The following is a 22,460-nucleotide window of genomic DNA, read 5'->3' as shown; positions in this document are numbered from 1 at the left end:
ATGGACTGCAGAATGAGTGTTGTGTAAGAAGTCATAAAAAAAACATTAATTTCATTGTCCATCTTCAACAGAGCTCTTGAGGAACCAGGTACATTGTTAATGAGCACAATTGGGGTGATATTTTGATTTTTTTTTTTTCTTAGCAGTAGGTCTCAACAGGTAGGCTTAAAATATACAGCCAACCATGATATAAAGAGATGTGCTGTCATCCAGGCTCTGTTGTTCCATTGATAGAGCACAAGCAGAGTAGATTTAGCACAATTCTTAAGGAACTAGCATTTTTGGAATGGTAAACGAGCATTGACTTCAACTTCAAGTCACCAGCTACATTAGCTTCTAAACAAGCGAGAACCTGTCCTTTGAAACTTTAAAGCCAAGCATTGACTTCTCTTCTCTAGCTATGAAAGTCTTAGTTAACACTTTTTTTCAATAGAAGGGGGTTTCATCTATGTTGAAAAATCTGTTGTTTAGTATAGCCACCTTCGTTCATTATCTTAACTAGATCTTCTGGATAACTTGCTGCAACTTCTACATCAGCACTTGCTGCTTCTCCTTACACTTTTATGTTACAGATATGACTTATTTCCTTAATCATCATGAACCAGTCTCTGCTAGCTTCAAACTTTTTTATGCAGCTTCCTCACCTCTCTCACCCTTCACAGAATTGAAGATAGTTAGGGCCTTGCTCTTTATTATGCTTTGGTTTAAGGGAATGTTGTGGCTGGCTTGATCTTTTCTCCAGACCACTAAAGATTTATCTACTTCAGCAATAAGTCTGTTTTGTTTCCTTATCATTTACATGTTCACTGCAGTAAAGCTTTTAATTTCCTTCAAGAACTTTTCTTTTGCATTCACAACTTGGCTAACTATTTGGTTCAAGAGATCCAGCTTTTGACCTATCTCAGCTTTTGACATGCCTTCTTGACTAAACTTATTTCTAGCTTTTGATTTAAAGTGAGAGACATGACTTTTCTTATCACTTAGAGGCCCTTGTAGGGATATCAATTGTCCCAATTTCAATTTTGCTGTGTCTTAGGGAATAAGGAAGCCTGAGGATAGGGAGAGAGACAGGGAAGAGATGGTGGGGGAGCAGTCAGAACACACACAATATTTATCAGTTAAGTTTGCCATCTTAAATGAGCTCAGTTTGTGGCATCACAAAACCATTACGATAGTACCATCAAAGATCACTGATCACAGACAGTAACAAATATAATAACAATGAATAATTTAGAATATTGTCAGAATTACCAAAATGTGACACAGAGACATAAACTAAGTGAATGTTGTTGGAAAAATCGTACCAATAGACTTGTAGGGTTGCCACAAACCTTTATTTCAAAATATGTGGTATCTGTGAAGCACAATAAACTGAAGCATAATGAAACAATGTATGCCTGTATTTACTTTAATTTTGGTGAAGTCTAATTTATCAGTGGTTTTATTTTATGGTTTGTGGTTTTTTGCTCTGTCTTAAATTTTCAATCCAGCGTCACAAAGATGTCCTGATTTGTTTTCTTCCAGAAGTTTACCATTTTAGATTAACATTTAGGTTTCTAATCCATTTTGCATTAACTTCCCGTGAAAAATATGGTTCAAAGTTTTGGGGGTTTTTGCATATATATATTCAATAATTTAATCACCATTTGCGAAAAAGACTATCCTTTCTCCACCTTTGTCAAAAATCAGTTGACTCTATTTGAGGGTCTATTTCTAGGTTCTTTATTTTGTTCCATTGATATATTTCTCTAGATGGAAATACCACACTTTGTAGACCATATTAAATAAATATAATTGTCTTATATCTTACTAGTAGAAAAATATAGAGTTCAGTCACCTATGACATTATAATAAGGAAATACATGTTACTATTCATTCTTGACAGTTTAATATCCTAATAGTAGAACCCAATATCTATGTAAACCTCTTAATTTTTATGAAGAAACTATCAATATGCAGTCATTTATTTACTATAGATAGCAATTTTATTAGGTTTTAGTATTAAAAGATATGCATGAAGCATATATGAGAAATTGGAACCTTATGATATTTTTATCACATTTTCTAAAGATTGGGTTCCAAAACCTGTCATTTTACTAATTTTAGTTCAATTCAACTACCACTTAGAGAATAACTATCGTGTTACAGTCACTGGATTAAGATTCTGGAGGAGATATCTATATATATATATATGACACTGAATCTACCTTTGAGAAGTTCACAGTAGAAAGAAGACATCGTATACATGTGATAAATATACTATTACAATAGTTTTCTGACTTATGTTCACATTTTCATTGAAAAATATGTTAACTTTCTGAAATAGAAATTTGATAATAACATTAATGTGATTAAAATATTTCAACAATTTTCTTCCCCTGTAGGGTAACATTATAACTCCTTAACTATACTTTTATGCATGTTATTACTAGCCATGAGTATATTTTCAGACCCATCTGCCTCTCTGTCGTCTCTCCTTTAATCTTTACATCTAGCCATCTGTGATTTTTCTGTGTTTCTCTATTCAGTTTACTGCAATTGAAAGTACAAAATTAGGGGCCATTAACATTATGAGAATTATATCTAGGATGAACAGGTTTTAAATGAAAAATCAGGTATATCTCCAGAGAGCAATAACCTTAAACTTACAGGCTTTAAGTTTTTTTAGTTGAGCCATTCTAAATTCTGCTGATTTGAATCTACCTTTATATAGATTATACTATTAGATACAATGGACAGAATCAGTTTGAGGATATTGTAAATAATTCCATATAAAGGAGAGATATGGAAAATATAAAAGGGAGGTTAAGAGAAATAAAGGAAAAATTGAGGATAATTATGTTTGACAGTATTTGCATAAAGAAAGGTGAGAAAATGAGGGTATATTTCCAGGCTCTTTATTTTGTTCTGTTGACCTATTTATCTTGATGGAAATATCATACCTTGTATACTTTTTTTTTTAAATAAACATGGGGGAGAGGCAATACCAAAAGAGAAACTGATAGAAAAATTTTCCTGAATTGAAAAAAGGCATACGTCCTTCAAAATCAGGACACAAAGTCAGCACTATGAAGGCCAAATAACATACAATTAGGCAAAACAATGCACGTAAAAGTGAATTCCTAAAAGCAAACAAAAAGAAAACTTACCTGTAATAATCAATAATCACACTGCTACCTAGCTATTCACAGAAACAACAGAAACTAGATGATACTGTAACACAAGAAAATAGCAACCAGCTAAAACTTTAAAAACATTTAATAATGTAGGTTAAATATAGATATTTTTAAACAAGGATTGAATCTTTATCTTTACCAGTCCCTCAATGTAGGAGATAAAATAATACATAATTTAGGAATGTACAAAATTAAACCTTGAGGGATGGAATTAAATGTAAGAAGTAGTGATCAAAAGGCTTGGATAAATTTAAATCAGTATTGGCTAGAAATACAGTAGTAATAATGATAGCAAATGTTTGGGGTATAAGACAAGTTAGAAATACATTATTGAACTAAAATAGCATTGGAGAGAGATTGCACTTTAACATTCTTCTTTTATCGATTAAATTTTGACTGCATAAAATTAAGTACAGTCATAATTTGTTTTATTTTGCTTCACTTTATTGTGCTTCCCAGACATTGTATTTTTATGAATTGGAGGTTTGTGGCAACCCTCCATCCAGCAAGTCTATAGGTATCATTTTTTCCAACAGCATTTGCTCACTTTGTATCTCTGTGTCACATTCTGGTAATTCTTGCAACCTTTTGAAAATTTTCAACATTATTATATTTGTTATTGTGCTCTGTGATCAGTGGTCTTTGATGCTCTGATTTTTACATGTCATTATTAAGAAGCGAAAAAATAAGTCACAAAGCTGGGATATATTTACAAATCAATATCTGATAAATGGCTTGCATCCAGAATATAAAAAGAACTTTCAACACAATAAAAAGAAAGCACAGAACATAATTTAAGTTCAAACACTGTATCAAAGAAGCGTTCAGATGAAAAATAAGCACATGAAAGGATACTCAACAACATTTTTCTTTGGAAAATACAAATTCAACCACAGTGAGGTAACACTGCACATGTATTAGAATGTTGAAAACAAAAAATGACAACAAAGAAAGTGTTGATGAGCAATTGGATAAGCTGGAACTTTCCATCACTGCTGTTAGAAATTAAAAATGGTAATATTACTTTTTTTTTTTTTTTTTTTTTTCCTTTGGCCACACCATGCAGCTTGTGGGATCTTAGTTCCCTGACCAGGGATCTAACCCATGCCCCCTGCAGTGAAAGCCTGGAGTCCTAACCACTGGACCGCCAGGGAAGTCCAGGTACCACTACTTTGAAGAACAATTCATCAGTTTCTTAAAAGTTCAACATAGTCCAATCATATGAAGTAGCCATTCCCATCTCACCCATGAGAAATGTAGAAGAGTACACAAATATTCAGAAAAGCTTTATTTGTAAAAACTAAAATAGGGAACCAACCCTAATGCCCATGGACAGGTAAATGGAAAAAAAAAATTGATATGTATATACTATATATTTTTATATATACATTTATATTATATATTTTATACACAAATTAACAGTATATATAATGGAATCCTACTCAACAATAAGAAAGGATTAACTCTTTATACATATAACACATGGATGAAACTCAAAATAATTATGCCAAGTGAAAGAAGCTATTGAAAATGAATATACAATAAACAGTCCAATTTGTAAAGAAAGTTTAGAGAATTCATTACCATTCCTAGTGACAGGAAGCAGACTGGTATTTGTCTGGGGACAGGGAAGGAAAAGAGAGGAAAAGGCAAGAGTGAAGGATCACAAAGGCACTTGAGATAACTTTGGGGCATGATGGTGTGTTCACTATCTTGATTGTGGGGATGCTTTCCTAGCTGTATACATATTTCAAAACTTAGAAAATTTTACATTTTAATTATGTGCACTTTATATCAATTATATTCAATAAATCAGCTTTTTAAAATGTGTACACTATATAACATGCAGTGACATTAAAAGTTAATTGATGGGGCATAAACTATACAAAATGTGCCTGAAGAAACTTGAAGTACTCAAAAAGCCCCACTGTGATGAAAGGATGTCAAAGGAACACAGGAGCCAACAGAAAGACCACAGTGACATCCTCCCAAAGTGTCCAGTATGGAGGTAGGGGGTGGGGAGAAGTAACTGCAATGGAGAAACCTGACAAATACTACCTCAGCCAGGTGAGCGAGAATGACCTCAAGTCACAGATCATGATGATTATGTGCCCTCGTGATATGTGATGGAAATGGTACTTTATCTCTGTGGTCTTCCTCCCCCCAAACCTATAACCCTAGTCTAATCATGAGTAAAACATAAGACAAGTCGCAATAGAAGGATTTTTACAAAATACCTGACCAGTACTCTCAAAATTGTCAGTATCATCAAAATAAGGGAAGTCTGAGAAACTTTCACAGCGAAGAGGTGCCTAAACCACATGGAAACTAAACATCATATGGTGTCCTAGGTGGGATCCTGGAACAGAGATAGGACATTAGGTAAGGAAATCTGAATAAGGAATGATCTTTAGTTAATCGTAGTGCATCAATAGTAGTTTATTAATTGGTTAATTGTGATAAATGCTAATAATATTAACACTTAACTTATTAATTAATAATAACATATTAATCATAGGGAACATTGAATGTGGGGTATGTACTCTCTTCACAATTTTTATGTAAATCTAAAGCTATTCTAAAATTCAAAAGAGTATTTCAAAAAATAGTTAACAGAAGCCCACCACAGGAAAGATAGACTGCAACTTCGTTCTCCATAACTTCTGCTCCATATTCAGGCCTGTCTTCTGCATTTCTTTCCCTCATTTTCCCAACTTCCTATGGGCTCCACCCAAAGAGTGAATAAGACAGTTTCATAGGAAGAACTTATTGTAAGCCTTTTTTTGGGTTTTAGTTTTTACACATATTCTTAGTAGAATCTTCTCATTGTTTTTGAGGAGATACACAGACACTAAACATAATATTAAAAAATAGTCCAGCTGTTAGACTGTGGATGATGCTTCTCTATGTGTCTTAAAAGGTCTATAGAGCAGTGGTAATAAATTCAAACTCTATAGGTTTCAGGCCCAGCTGTGACACATTGAACAGCGTGACTTCTACCAATTGCTTGGTAATCTGTGGGAAAGAGAAGAGTGCCTCATACAGGCAAGCTTTAAAAGGTTTGATTTATGCAAAATATTTTCAAGTCTATCAGGTTATTCACTATTACTATTTCTGCCTCTCAACTTTCTAACTGTGGGAGGTGCCTTCTAATGCAGCCATAAGTTCTACATTTTTTTTTCTTTAACTTTTTTTTAATGTTAACTTTCTTTATACAGTTACATCCCAATTATTTTTGCTTGGAAACAGAGTGGGAGGTGTCTAGAGACTGAATTCAAGCCGCATGTTAATTATCTGAAATCCAATTTGTTGTCTACATCTCTTTAGAAATGTGAGCTATGTAGTATGCAATATTCATAATATGGCCAGATACCTCATATGAGAGTAATTTAATTGTCAGTGCTGCTCAACCATTGTTTAATGAATTCCTAATAATTTGAAAGGCAAGCTGTTGGAAGGCCATTAATAAATTTCATATTTGCTCTGCAATTCTCTTCACTGTTGCTTCATTTATTTAGGATTACATTAACATTAACTTTTGAGTTCCTTTAAAAATGGAACTTTTTTTGCATAATGCAAAATTTGAACTTCTTATCTACTTGGAAAACAGAGTAAATACATTTTTAGGCAGGCTTGCAATTAAGCCAAAGTGTGATGATCACACTAGTCTGTACAATAAAATACAAATTCATAAAACAAAAGGAATCATTGTTCACCTATTGAGACAGTAGAAACAATAAAGAATATTATGGTACACACAGGAGGAAAAGGCAGGTAATTAGAGCACAACTTAATCTTACCTTATAAATAGCTTAATAAACTTTAACCACTAACATTTCAAAAAGCAAATTACATAAAAGCACATTTTATTTATATTATTGATCATGCCACAAAGCATAATAGACTATGTATTACTGTGTTAGTTGGTTGTAATATGTCAAGAAGCATTTGGGAAAAGAGCATGGTTTTGGAGTTCATATCAAAACCAAATAACGAGGTTAAATTCGCGGTGGGTGTGTGTGGAATAAAACTGATTAAATCAATGACTTCAGGGGTTAAAAAAAAAAACAGTAAAGAAGGTATGAATTGAATCAATATTCCCAGACTCTTCAGCATTATGGACCTTGGGTCTTACAATCCAGTGAATTAAACAATTTTCTTTTGCATGCATTTGGACACTTTAAGGATCTCCAACATAGTTCAAAAGATAATCTGTACTTATTACTTAATCATGGTAAAAAATGTTGAGGTAGCAGATAATCACGATTGATCTATGTTTTAATATGTATATATATCCACCTCAGGGGCTCCTTGAGATCTTCTGGAAAATGGAAAGAAAATGCAAACCTTCTCTAGATCTGGGGAAGATATTACTAATTACAAGGTCTGCTAAGCATGCTGTTGAAAATTGATCAACTGAATGACAAATAGCAATTGGTCTGTGTGCTGAATGAATATCATCTAGGATATTTAGGAAAACACATCAATTAGTGTGGATTTAATGATGCTTTAGTAAAAATTTTTTTTTAGCACTAAGTGAAGGTTTGCCAATTATCAAGAGAATTGGGATTATTTAGCACTTACATTGCAGAACCCAGTATGGATTCCCTGACCTGATATTCAATGCCTACTACTTGAATTTGTTATATAAATATTGTCTGTGTAACTATGACAGCAGTATGGGACAGTGGACAGACTATGTGGTTTGCAGTGAAAGAGACACAGATTTGAATCCCCACTATAACTCTGAGGGTTATTATATTCACTGTCTCAGAACCCTAATTTCCTACCTTTAAATAAGGAGCTCTGATTATATGCTGTAGTTGCTATCTTTCTTGGTGCCTTGCAATCTTTCCTGCATTCTTGACATTACAGATCCCATCTTGGACACAGGAAGGTCATATCCATAAGCTAGGCTAATCAACTCTCAACCCTACTTCCATAATTAACTCCCACTGTACTTCCAATCTCCAAGAGTGATTGTTGCCAGGGGATAAGAGCATTACCCCAGCTGAACCAAGAGGATGTCCTCTGCCCTTGTATTCAAACTGGACATGAAGGAGACCAGGTCCCTTTTCCCTTTGATCAGGGATCTGCAAGACATTGAACCAGAGTGACTATGGACATACCTTTAAGAGAAGCACATCTGCAATAGCAAAGAATAGAGACAACATGGAATCCAGAGACGTTCTGACGTCACTTCTATCCCATGGCTTCAATTGTAAGATGAACCATCCCCTTTATAAAATGAAACCAGTTACAGATGCATTAGCAACTTATAACTAGAGTTCGACTAATGTTCCTTTCTTGGGGGTTGTTTTGGAGTTAAGAGAGAGTACATGTAGAATATCAATCATTGTTTAAAAGCATTGTTAAGTTGGGGCCATTTTTATTATGACTTACTCTCCTTCCGGTTTTTAAATATAAAGATTCTCATTTATTAGTCGACTCAGCCTGGGGTTCAAGAATTAAAGTAAAATTTTGAAAATATTTGATAATTCAAGCCAAATATGAAAATACAACTGCAATGACTAGTAATCCCACAGTTACTACTACTGCTACTATCATATCTACTATTATTACTACGACTACTGTATTACTCTCATTTGCTGAATAACTACTGTTTCTGGTAGTATGCTAATGACTTTCAATGCATCATCCCATTTAATCTTCACAGAAATTATTACTATTATTATATCAATTTTATTATTATATTAATTTTATTATTATTCCAGTATATAAAGGAGAATAGAACATCAATGAGTTTAAGTGGCATAAACTGAATTCAGGTCCAGGTATGTTTAACTCTAAACCTGAGAACTCATCCATTAAACCATGCTTACTGACATTCATATAATTCAGATGAAAATGGGGCATTTGCATGAATCATCCTGATAATTCCTTCATTTCTCCAGGTTTCTCATTGTGTATGTGGCATAAGTCCAGCTGGCAGGATCACTGAACATTTCAAAAGAAAATCAAGAAAGAAAATCTCCCAAGCTATAATATGAATGCCAACCCTATTTGATCACAAGTCTGTGAGATGCAAAGCAAATCATACTTCATTTTATTGATTCACCTTGAATATATTTTATAGAATATACAGCAAATTTGGTGGATAATATGCACATATTTAGGACTTATAAAATGAAGCACGAAAACGGCTCAAAGTGTATCTTGGTGTTGCTATTGTTTTCACCGTCTAAATCTTGAGAGAATTTGTCATAAGCAATAAATCTAATAAATGCCTCTGCTAAGAAAAAATGGAAGCTGTCATAAACCCAGATCATGCTGGAAAAAATGAGATTATACTTAAACTAAATGGAAGGGTAGAATATTGGTAGAGGGAGATAGAGTTTCGAAAGGTGCCAGAAAATGCCAAGTGAGTGAGTTGTTCCCTTTATCTATTCTGCATCCAATTTTTAAATATTGTTTATCTGGACTTAGTCCTATGTTGGTCATATAATCTGCAACTAAATCTCTCGGTCATTTCTGGGTCAGCCCTGGTGTTCTTTTCTTTATATTATTTTCAAAAAAAAGTGTTTAAACTACCTTTTGGGAAAACTATATTCTTCCTTTTCAGCTGTCAAAATGATTTAAAGTGTGACCTCTCAATCAATGGACAATGGCCACTTGGTCTTTAAATGATTTTTTCTCTCTGCTTCTCTTTTGTCTTTTGTTCTCTAAGTGTGCCATCTAAAGCAGTACTTTGAGTTGTTCAAATTGGTCCATTTCTTGAATTGCTTTTCCCTTTCAATGTTTCATTTAATGTTTCTCTAATGGTTAGTTACTGTCAAAAGCCCTGTAAAAAGGTATGTTTTTGAGTTTACATCCTCCCTAATGAACATAATCTTGAATATTTCATAATACAATTCTCTGAAAAGCATGCAGTTTTATCTAATTACAGACTCATTTCCTGTCCTTCTTGTAGGATGTGTGCTGTGAAATTTCTGTTGATATTTTTGAACTTTAATTTTGCCTTCATAATATAAAAAAAATAAATTAGAGGAAACACCTTTTTCTGAATGTCAAGCATCATTTTACTTACAATAAATACTGAATATAAATGATAAAGGGAAGGAAAAGAAAACAAACATTTATTGAGTGACGACTTTTTTTTGCCAGTGTTTTGTACTGTACTAGATATTACCTCATTTAGTGCTCACCACAACTATTTACAATTTGGGGAATGTTCAACAAAAGTCAGTGAATAGTTCCAGGGATTAAGACTCCGTGCTTCCAATGCAGGGGGCATGGTTTCGATCTCTGGTGGGGAACTAAGATCCCACATGCCACGTGGTGCAGCCAAAAAAAACAAAACCAAGACAAAACAAATATATTTTCTCCTTAAATGCCAATGAATAGTTGGATTTTTATCCATTACTTTTTTGCTTCACTGTAAAGCTATAAACCAAGACTTTGGAAATTTCTACATAGTAAATAAAGTACAGAAAGCACTTCATAAAATGATACAGTTAAAAATGAAATATATAAATGATTGTCAAAAATATTGCTTAAAATGAAATAGATTGTTTTCTCAGGTCAATTATTATCATTTTTTTAACAAATCTCCTCAGGTCAATTATTATCATTTTTTTAACAAATCTTAACAAAATTAGTTATTTTGCAGATCTGTGGATCTGAGGTGTGGTAAAGGTCTCAGTAGGATAAAATCAAGGTGTTATCATACTTCGTCCCTTCCTGGAGACTCTAGGGGAGAATCCACTTCCTTGCTCATCCAGTATTGACAGAATTCAGTTCCACGCAGCTGTAAGACTGAGTTTCCTTGCTGAAAGTTAGGGACCACCCTTAGCTCTGAGAGGCCTCTCTTCAGCCCTTGCACATAGTCCCCTACATCTCGGAACCAGCACTGGGAATGGAATCCTTCTCATGCTGCCATCTCTCAGACTCTTCCCCCATCAATGCAATATTCCTCAATCCAGACAGAAAAGATTCCCAGATTTTAAAGACCCATGTGATTAGATTGAAACCATCAATTATCTCACTGTCTCAATGTCTTTGACTTCAATCACATCTCCAAAGTCTCTTTTGCCACATAAAATAACATATTCATAGTTCAAGATATTAAGGTGTAGACATACTTGGGGATCCATTTTCACCTGCAAAACAGAGTTTTTTCCATGGAGTATTTATTTTTTAATCCATATCATGTGCTTAAATTCTAGTAGCATACGGTAAAGTCTGAATAGGCCCAAGTAGAAAATTACAACATCTGTGTATAATGACAATATAGTTTTTTTTTTCTTATTATTTTTTCTTTCAGATCCTTATGCTTTTGTTTCTTTTTTATTTTCTGATCTCATATAACCCTATGGCCTTAAAAACCTAATAGCTTTCCTAGTGTCTCAGGCTGAAAATGTCAGAGCCATCTTTGATTACTCTTTTTTATCTCAAACCCAGTGAAAAATTCCTCAACAAGTCTTGACAGCAATACCTAGAACCAAATAATGAAAATGACTACTTTACTATTTCTCCTTACACCACTCTATTCCAAATCCCTGTAAGATTTTTCTTGGACTCCTCTGCTATCTGCCTTAATGATTTCTCTGCTTCCATCCTGCCCTGCTTTCCCTCACCCAGTCTATTTTTCATTTAGTAGTCAGAATGATCACATAAAATCATTATTAATCAGAGTCCCTAATAATAGCTAAACTCACCGAGCCCTATATGCCAGTATTTAGGTACATACTTTAGAGGGATTAAGCCACTGACTTTTTTTTTTTTTTTTTTTTTGCCACTCCAGCTGGGTAGTGGAGTTTTTGTTTTGTTTTTTGTTTGTTTTTTAACTTATTTTATTTATTTATTTTTGGTTGCATTGGGTCTCTGTTACTGCATGCAGGCTTTCTCTAGTTGCAGAGAGCGGGGGCTACTCTTCGTTGTGGTGCACAGGTTTCTTGTTGCGGTGGCTTCCCTTGTTGTGGAGCACGGGCTCTAGGTGCACGGGCTTCAGTAGTTGTGGCATGCAGGCTCAGTAGCTGTGATGTGCAGGCTTAGTTGCTCCGCAGTATGTGGGATCTTTCGAAACCAGGGGTCGAACCCATGTCCCCTGCACTGGCAGGCAGATTCTTAACCACTTCACCATCAGGGAAGCCCTAAGCCATATACTTTTCACAATAACTCTATAAGGTAGATATTATTATTTTACCCATAATTACAAATTAGAAATTAAAGCCCTGAAGGATTTAGCTTATAAAAGAGTAAACTTCTAGTAAATCCAGCAGCCAGGATTTGAACATGGGTCAGTTACTCCAAAGCCCATAATACTCCTACAACTATGCTGGAGACTCAATCCATCATTTTCCAAATGTTGTTGAATGTTAAATTCAACTCTATCTGTTGATTTTGAGATTTGTCAGCCACCAAATGCCCAAAGCAGTCCCTGCTTCCCCAGCCTTCCCCAGTGTGTGTACTTAGAAGACTAAGGAGAGCAAGGTGGTCAATATCTTTGGCCTTATGGACAGAGCTCTCTGGCTGGGAGAGGCATCCAGCTCTGCAAAGAGATGACAGGGAGACTGCAAGATAATCACTGATGTTGTCACCATAAAAGGAGATTGGCATTCTGTCTCCCAGCTGGGTATCTGCCTAGGCAGTGAACTTGTTGACCTTCCTCTCTGCCTTTCTCAGCAGGGAAAATAAGCAGTTGGAGTGAAGGCTGGCTGGCGGTCTAGGAATCTGCACTAGGAAAGGGACTGAATAGGAGTCAGAACTCCCAGATTAGAGACCTGGGCAGTGGGGAGGACCTGCAGGGCGCCCAGATCTGTCACCCACACCGTGCAGGAGCCAGCAGGTCAGTGCCTGCCACACAGAGACTGACGGCCAGCAGTATCAGCTAGAGAAGCAGTGAAAGTTGGCAAGGAGGGGCCAAAACCCAAATGTGGCCACAAAGAGCCATTTGTCCTCTTCCCTGCCGACCTCCCTACTCTGAACATTGTGGAGGACTACATCCTAGCATCAGAAGGAGAGGACGGGTAGAACTTTGAAACATGGGATTCAAATATGAGACTGGAAATTTGAACGTGGACTGGAAAGATTTTAACAAACTATAACCAGAAAGATGCCTCTCAAGAGCAAAAAGGAATGAATATTTTAGAACATGATTTAATACAGTGACAGGTTTAAATAAAAGGTTTATGTTTATTCACTATGCATTGAGAGTTTTAAATTAACTGGTTATAACAGCCTCAAAGCCTTAAGAGATGAGGTTTCTACCTCTACACTCCTGTCCTTTCTCTGATTTTACTCCAAATCCAGACCAATTTATTTGCAGCTTCAGGACCTTTTTGTGGGCCATCTGCAGGTCTCGCTTCTACTCATCTTTCACAATCAACTGTCTCATTTTCAGACCTTTTCCAGAGCACTTTCTCTAAAGTTGCCCCTCCCCTGACACAACCATACACTTTATATCCCCCTGCCTTGTTTTATTTATCTGTCGAATTTCCAACTATAGAACATTCAGAATGGAAGAAATGCTGTTATATTTGTTAGCAGCTCCATCCAGGCATCCAAATTGACTCCAGTTTGGAAGGTTGGTCTAGAAACTTAGTAAGAGAAGGCTGGAATTAACCGTTCTTTCCCGGGGCAATGTATTTTTAGAAAGTCTCCTACACGGAAATTGCACTGTTGAAGGGATGACCTCGGTGCCATGGGGCTTATCATCACTCCGTGAGTCTCAGAATTAAGCATCCCTGTGCCTGGGACCCACATAATACACTTTCCCACTTTTCTACTCCCTTACCAATTCCAACTCCATTTCTCTGCAATTTATAAGATAGGAATAGTTAGAAGACTCACCTCCAGACAAAGAAGTTATAAAAATGTGTTACTTTTAAACAGGCTTAAATTGTGACCATGTCATTGATATAGTCAGTGATGAAAAATTCTGTCTTACTATGAAATTTGGTCTCACCATTTGGAAATATCTACTTTGCTATCTCCTTTCCAAATTTTCCAAATCAAAATTAAGAAAGTTAATTGAAAAACATTTTGCACACCTAAATATGGCATAGCAAGAGTCTTTCCATTTCCATATATGAATGACCTAGGCAATTACTTCCGCCATTCAAAACTTCTGCTTTCAGAAATGTGCTGCTTTTTTTCTAATTTGAAGAACAAATGTGATTTTTAAAGCACCTCCACTGCTCCACTTTATTAAATAGGATGGGTGGTGAATGTAGCAGTAAGTCTGTTTAAAGATTCACTCCTGCACTGCAAGCTCTTGCCAATATTGCAAATGTGAGTTAACATTCTGGAGACCAAACCATCTTTCACAGATAATGGATATGCAGAGTCAGACAGCATGAATCTGCTAGAGGCATAGCCAGATTCCTCTTAAGCAAGAGAAAGACAGAATCATTATTCTGCTGGCCAAGTGATTACCTGGGAAAGGAGCCCTGCTGTGCATATCCAATCCCTGGTAACTGTGTTCTTTGTAAACTGATCATTTAACACATCTGTATCTAAATACCAATCATTCTCATTAAAAACTAAAGAACCATGATTTTACCCTGTTTATATTTAGTTAGAAAATTAAACTATTTTCTATCTTAATTCTCCATTTGTCTTTAGAGGTTCAAACCAAAGGTAGAAATAAATAATACTATGGAAATGTGTATCTGGTGCAACATTTTATATACCCAGTAGGAACAGTAAAGATGACAATGAGGGGCAAATAGGTAATGATTGGAAGTAATATTCCATATAAATTCCAAGGCAAGTCCTGCTCTTTGAGACTTTTAACCATGTTTTAGCGGGTGATACTTAGGGCTGAATATGAGCAGAAATGAAATAATCATGATGGTTTATATTTCATGATGTGATTTAAAAACCATTATGAGAATTAACTTTTCCATCCTCAGAGCAACCATGGAGAATACTATTATCATTCTACTGATAGATGTGGAAAGTAAAGCTCAGAGAGCCTCAATGACTTTCCCAAAGTACCCCAGCTGACGATGACAGTAATGAACTTAAGTTGTCTTTGTCTAAGATCAGAAATACTACCACTATAGATGATGGTGTTTGCAACTTCTATACACTATTTCCAATTGTGTGTTGAACATAAACGAGTAAGTCAAAGATGAGATGCATAGGGTATTAGCTATTACACTAAAGAAAAAAACTGCTTTCTTGTACTTCTAGGATATAGTCATAATACCTGCACAATACTTATCATTCATTTGTTCCTCCAAGTATGTACTGAGTGCCTACTATGTACCAGCAAAAGCAGTGACTACTGAGACCAAAAAGAATTTCTGTGTTCTGCAGACTCATAATCCAATGGATTAGAAAAATACAATTAGAAATCAATGTGACAAGCAACATAGTGGTCCTAAACAAGTAGATGTGGTTTGTACTTAACCTTCCTGGGAAGACCAAGGAAAACTCCTTTGAAGAATGAAATAGAATGAGTTGAAAAGTTCAGTCACATGTGAATGCAAGGGAAAGTGCCAGGCAGAAGGGAAGTAATTTGGAAAATATGGACATAGGCACAACCATAAAGTGGTAAGATCTTTTAGAAATATTTTGCCTGGATAGTCCCAAGCAATACAAGAGTATAAACTTTGCAAGTGTATTTATTTAAAATGTATTTGGTACTTAAAAATGAATTATGTGTACTTTGTTACTTAATTAACAACTTTTGGTAAAAAGAAAAAGTAATGGTAAAGTTCTGCAATCCTTACACAATAATTGGAAATCCTCAAAGAACTCAAAGACTGACAAATGATTAATGCTTAATTATGGAGACTATGGAGAAACAGAAAGTATATTCTAATTAGTGACATATTCATAAAACACCAGTAATATATAATTTTTCCATGAGCTCTCTATAGAGATGGCATTAACCAACTGTAACATCGTCAAATTCTTAATGAAGTCTCTGTCCAAGGTAATGGCATGTCATAGTAAGCTAGACCTTCTGAAGAAAGTTAATGTGCCTCTCTGACATTCCTTCATTCTCTGAAAAATCTTTCCTAAGGTTTTATTCTTCCCATCACTATCCATTTTCTACCACTCTTATGTATGTGCATCCTATTCTTCTTTCTTTTTCTACTTACTTTCATTCACTATCAAGTACAGAATTCTCTGCTAGCCAACCAATAAAAAATCCAGGCCTGAGCCTTAAAGCAGTCAGTTTGTGATTGTCTTTTAAGTGCCTAAGAGATCTGGGAACTAAGTCTTTTCCAGGGACTAAGCTCAAAACCAAAGGAAAGGATAAAGGATCAGGTAGAAAGACTTGGGCTAGAAAAGATGGAGTTAAACTCGATGTGGCTAACAGAGCTTGGATCCATATAAATGGATTCATGTACTGTCAATAAGATATATGGCATACTAATTATTTTGCTGAAATTCAGTAAATGGATATGAACCACTTTTCCTTACAGTGTTTATTATCCAGTGAACCTTCTCTCTGACCTCTCTTCCTCTGTCACTATACAAATTATTTTCTGAAGCAGGCGTTGACTAACTACAACTCATGGGGCAAATCCAGCTCACTACTTGTTTTGTGAATAAATGTTTATTGGAATAAAATCACACCCATTATCTTATTTATTGTCTGTGGCTCCTTTTGTGCATTAATAGCAGAGTTGAGTAATCATAACAGGGACCATTTGGCCTACAAAGCATAAAATATTTAGTCTCTGGCCCTTTGTAGAAAAAGTTTGCCTGCTCTGAAGAACTCATTAGATAATTATTACCTATTGCCTCATTATTTTCTTTTCATGTGATTCATACTTCGCTGGTGAAATTGTTGGCCTTTTATGATAGTGTATCATGTATTGTAGACTTATATCACTGAAAAATAACAAGTAAAGTAAGCTTTAAACAATAACTATGCAAGTTCCATGAGTTGAGGAATTATATGTTTCTTATTCATTGTTTTACACTCGGTCCCTTGCACTGTGTCAAGTACAGGATAGATGTGCAAAGAAAAAAGATAAAGAATGGATGCTCGTTATTGATTGCTGAGCTTGGGGGGATATCTAAAATATCTTGATTTTAAGGACAACATCCAAACAACCAAACTGACTTAAATCTGGTCATATGTACAAACTGTACATTAATATATAAGACATAATCAAGTAGTCAGCTCCAAACTTGGAGTCAAGGAATGGGTCATGATCTATTGTATTTGAGGTAACTATATCCAAATAAATGGACATCCAGGTATAGCATATTTCCTCTAAACAATAAACATTCTTCAGTATATTTTTCTATGAACATAATGCTTATTCTTTAGACAACAACTTCAAGCTTTAGCACCAACTTAAGACTAATTTAACCTCCAAAAATACACAGAGCCCTCCAGGAGAGGGCTTAATTATCAGAAAAGTAGTGCAGATTTTTTTTTTTTTTTTTACTTCTTAATTGTTCTTTCATTTTTATTACCTTGCCTTAGCTCATGCCATACTTTTTCTCAGGCTGATTTATAGGATTTGAAAAGGAAGCTAAAAGAGCACATTCTGAAGCCTGGAAATGTAGAACCTGCTGATTGTATAGCAGAAAAATCAAAACATTTAGATATTTGTCTATTGACTGCTTAAGGGAGTGCATGTCAAAATAAGGGTCAGTCCAGCATTCCCAGAAAGAACTTTGTTGCTTTGATTCTCATCCATTATTTTAAAAGAAAGGAACTTTTTTTCCCCCTGAAAGTTATAGGCCCAGATGGATTCTGTGATGCTACTGTTTTGTAAGCGTCTACAACTTGACGGCACCATGGTGTTACTGTGTGGTTTTAGCAGTCCTTTAGCAATTGTCCTAATGTCCACACTCCTCCTTCCCTGCCCACATCCATGTGGTCCACTTCAGCTTCTCCCCGAGCAGCTGTTTCAGCATACTGCCTTCATCCATCCTCCACCTGTATCCAGCCCAGTGGAGCTTCATTAAAGTGAGCAGAGCTTCATTGCAGGGGGATTGGCTGCTTGCCAGAGCTTCATTATTACTCATCCTTCTTTACTGCTCATGTGTCATAAGCTCTTGGGGGACACTGAATCAGGTTTGCAAGAAACTCCATGGAGAGTTGTAGCAAGCCCAAGTTTTACTGCCTCCACCTACTAACCTCAAGCTCCACTGGTGACCAGCACTTGCCTGGCACAGAGAGCAGCATGTGCAGATATCCTGTATTTCAAATCCTGTACACTGAAATGACTTGGCAAAGGTAATGATAAGGGCATCTACTTATTTTTATTTGTTATTCTTTTGGCCGTGCCGCGTAGCTCGCAGGATCTTAGATCCCCCCCACGAGGAATCGAACCGGGGCCCCAGCAATGAAAGTGCTGAGTCCTAACCACTAGACCACTGGGGAATTCCCTGAGAGCACCTACTTAGAGAAGAAAAATATATCATCACAATCTTGAATACCATTATGTTAAACCATTACAAGCATTGAGGTTTACTTACCAAGAAAAGCTAAAACTATTAGGACCTACCCTCTCCATGTCAACCAAACATGTGTTTTCCAATCCCTTAATTTCACAACCAAGAAATCTGCATCTTAGTAGAGCTTAATCTTCTGTAAAAATTTAAGCTCTTCAACCAAATTAGGAAAAATACTTGGCAGAATATAAAATAAAACAGAAATATATTCTGAATTCATTTCCCATTTTTCATACAAATGAAAATACAGATCAAATAAGCAGAAAGAGAAGCTTTGAGGTTCCTTGTTTCTCTACATTTTAAAACTGTAAGGAATAAAGAGGCATAAATGGGAGATTATAATCTAGTTCGGTAATTCAGCTTGCCAAGTCGCCACCTTCTAGGTTGCGTTAAGTGAAAGAATTTAAATAATGTTAAATGTGAAAAATATTTTGGCCCTATCTACTCTAACTTTCTCACACTTCAAATGATGAAAAAAGAAAGTAATGTATTAAATATACAATTAGTACCAGACTTGGGGTTACAACTCTTCTCAATTTACCTTACCGCTGAAGGGACGTATCATTTTGTTTGAGACACATAAATTCTCATATCCGTCTCCCAGCATTCAAACGCCCTCCTCAACAAACAAACAAAAAACTAACAACTTTCTGGTTTTCACTGCAATGCTGCATTCACTGTACCCTGAGAAGCCTTACTTTACACAAACTAGAGGGATGGGCCCATGAATTTTACTTTTCCATTGTGCTTGGATAGAAACATAAGATTTGTTAACGGAAGCCCAGAAGACTCCACCTGCCTTCGTGTTTTCCTTCAAGGGTCACAGATGACAAGTGTACTGAAAAGCACATGGTATAAGGAAAAAAGCATAGTTTTAAGGTACACTTAAATACCTGCATTATATATATGTATATATAGGAATGTAGATATAGGTATTACTATATAGATATAGACAAAGCAAAAGCAAATAAAATTTTTAATGGAGAATTAGAAGTTTTATTTGTAAAGGCAAGGATGCTTGAAGAAATTCTAATATCAAAAATAAATGGTTCTGAAGAACATAGGGACAGGACAAGAGTAAATATGCAGGCATAGAGAATGGACTTGAGGACACGGGGAGGGAGAAGGGCAAGCTGGGACGGAGTGAGAGAGTAGCATGGACTTATATATACTACCAAATGTAAAATAGATAGCTAGTGGGAAGCAGCCACATAGCACAGGGAGATCATCTCAGTGCTTTGTGACCACCTAGAGGGGTGGGATAGGGAGGGTGGGAGGTAGATACAAGAGGGAGGAGACATGGAGATATATGTATATGTATAGCTGATTCAATTTGTTATACAGCAGAAACTAACACACCATTGTAAAGCAATTATACTCCAATAAAGATGTTAATATATATAATATTTGGGGGAGAAATTAGTTGACACATTTAGACTGGAGGAGAAAATCAAAGGTATAGATAGATATTTGAAGTGATGGGCTAGACCTTAAATACACATGTAAATAACCTGAAAAATTATTATAGAACATAAAATAATTTTATTTATGTGGCTGAGTAAAAACATAATAGGCAAAACTATATATATACATATATATGTATATATATATGTCCTACATAAAGATAGCCATCTAGAAAACATAATGAAAGAATCCCCCATTTTTACAATAGTAACAGAATAAGATGAACTTCTTTTGGAAAATCTTAACAGGAAAAGGAGAAGATATAAAAATGAAAAGGGGGAGTTAGAATACTTGAATAGAAAACCATGAATTTTCTTTGACTCTGTATTATAAAGATACCAGTTATCCATAAATCAATCATAAATTTAGTGCAGCATTAATACAAATCACCAAAATTATTTTTATTTGCAACCAAGCAAGCTAATTATAGGGTATATTTGGAATAAAAATCTTGCAAGAATTGCCAGGAAGATTCTTTTAAAAATGAATAATGGGTAGGAATTAGCCCTGTAAGATATTTCAATATGTATATAGTTTTAGAAAACAAAGCAACCAGGTACTTATTCCTAAAAGTACAGACAGATCAATGGAATAACAGAAAGAACACAGAATTAGATGCCTAAATAGGAATTTAGTTTATAATAAAGGTAACCTCCAATTCCTGAAGAAACAATTCATCCTTGAATAAATATAAGTAGGAAAACTTGCCAACCACCTGAGAAAAGCACAGTAATAAATTTGAATTCTATATCAGTCTTTAATACAAAATAAATACCAGGAGAATAAAATAATTAAATGGAAAATTGACACAAACATTATCATAAAATTGAAGTCTTTTTCATAATATTAAAGTGGGCAAAAAATTTCAATATAGTAAAAAATGAAGAGTCTTAAAGTATAGATAAATTTGACTACACAATTTTTTTTAAATTCTTGCATGAAAATTATTATTATCCAAATTAACAATCAATGACACACAAAATAAAGATATTGAGCCATCTGATAGGCAAAAATGCAATTCTTAATTTATAATGAGCAATTACAAATCAATGAAAATCTGTGAAAATTCTATAAAAGAAAAGGCAAAGGATATGGAAAGATAGTTCATATAAAAATAAAGGCAAAATCCTTTTAAGTACATGAAAAATACTGTGTAAATTTTCCATTATAATAAAATTTATTCAAAATTGTTAAGATGAGACATGATATTTCAACTATCACAACTGCAAAAGTGTGAAAGTTTCATTATACACTGAGTTGATGTTGGATATGTTGGAATGTGAGTGTGTGGGCTCACATAATGGAAACTTCTTTGCAAGGAAATTTGTTTTTAAGTAGCCAAATAAAAGTCACATAAAACATTTGATAGTCATTTCATTTTAGGATTGTATCCTGCAGGTGTTTTCATACTTTAGCACAAACCATTTGGATAAGGATATTTAGCTCACTATTTTTTGTGGTAGCATAAGATTAAAATCAACAGAAATAGTTAAAAGATCATTGGTTAAATAAATTATGTATAAACGTATAATGAATTAATGTTATTATGGTCATTAAAATTTGTTAAGATCTATATAAATTGATATCAATAACAACCAAGATGTTTAGTTTGGGGAAGAAACAAGTTGCAAGAGAGCATAAATATTATGATACCATTTAGATATTCAGAGATATATCTGAAATGATTCATAGGTCACTGGTAACTGGATATTTCTAGAAATGATTGGAGATACAGAGATACAGCATTGAAGGGAGACACATTCCCTGTTAACCGTTGGTATTATATGAATTTTTCACTATATATATATATATAATGCTTACTAATAAAAATAGTATAAGCAAATGTAGGTTCTCAGTGATGGAAAAGGGGTTGTAAGGAAATGTGCTGTTTATTCACTTGAACTTCACTGAGTGGTTTTTAAACCTTGAGGCATGAATGCGATCTCTATATAAATGAGCTTTATGAAAGAGCTAAGTCTACTGGCACTTCCCTGGACACACAATGAACATAAACCATTGTTTTGAAAAATGCCATCGACAGCTGACTGCATTTTCCCACTTGTACTCAGATCTTTTCACTATTATAGGGGATATATTTTTTCATTCTTTCAGCAAGTACTCGTTGAAAGGTTGTAAGAACTAATTACTGTTGTAGGTGCTTGAGATGCGTCAGTGAATAAAACAGACCATATCTAGGACTTGCCGCTGGGGGAGCTGCAATCGCCTTCTAATACAAATGATCACCTCTCTCTGGGGCTTGAACCCTGACTCTCCACATTCTAGCCTTGGAGGATGGCATGACGCACTTGGAATCTATACACTGGAAAATGTGGATGCATAATTTATTGACGAACACGTGATGATGAGAGTGGATGGGCTAAAATATTATATTCAGAAGTGTATTTTGGCTGACCACTTTTGATG

General features: G+C 35.0%; 1 non-coding gene across 1 annotated transcript; it reads right to left on the bottom strand.

Moving 5' to 3' along the window:
* Positions 1-18,429: 18,429 nt before the first annotated feature.
* On the bottom strand, positions 18,430-18,501 carry TRNAE-UUC (transfer RNA glutamic acid (anticodon UUC)). Its single transcript has one exon. It is a non-coding gene; the product is annotated as a tRNA-Glu (tRNA).
* Positions 18,502-22,460: the final 3,959 nt, after the last annotated feature.

The sequence above is a fragment of the Lipotes vexillifer genome, unplaced genomic scaffold (assembly GCF_000442215.2).
Source record: "Lipotes vexillifer unplaced genomic scaffold, Lipotes_vexillifer_v1.1 scaffold488, whole genome shotgun sequence".
Classification (NCBI taxonomy): Eukaryota; Metazoa; Chordata; class Mammalia; order Artiodactyla; family Lipotidae; genus Lipotes; species Lipotes vexillifer.
This window is presented reverse-complemented; position numbering and strand designations above follow the sequence as displayed.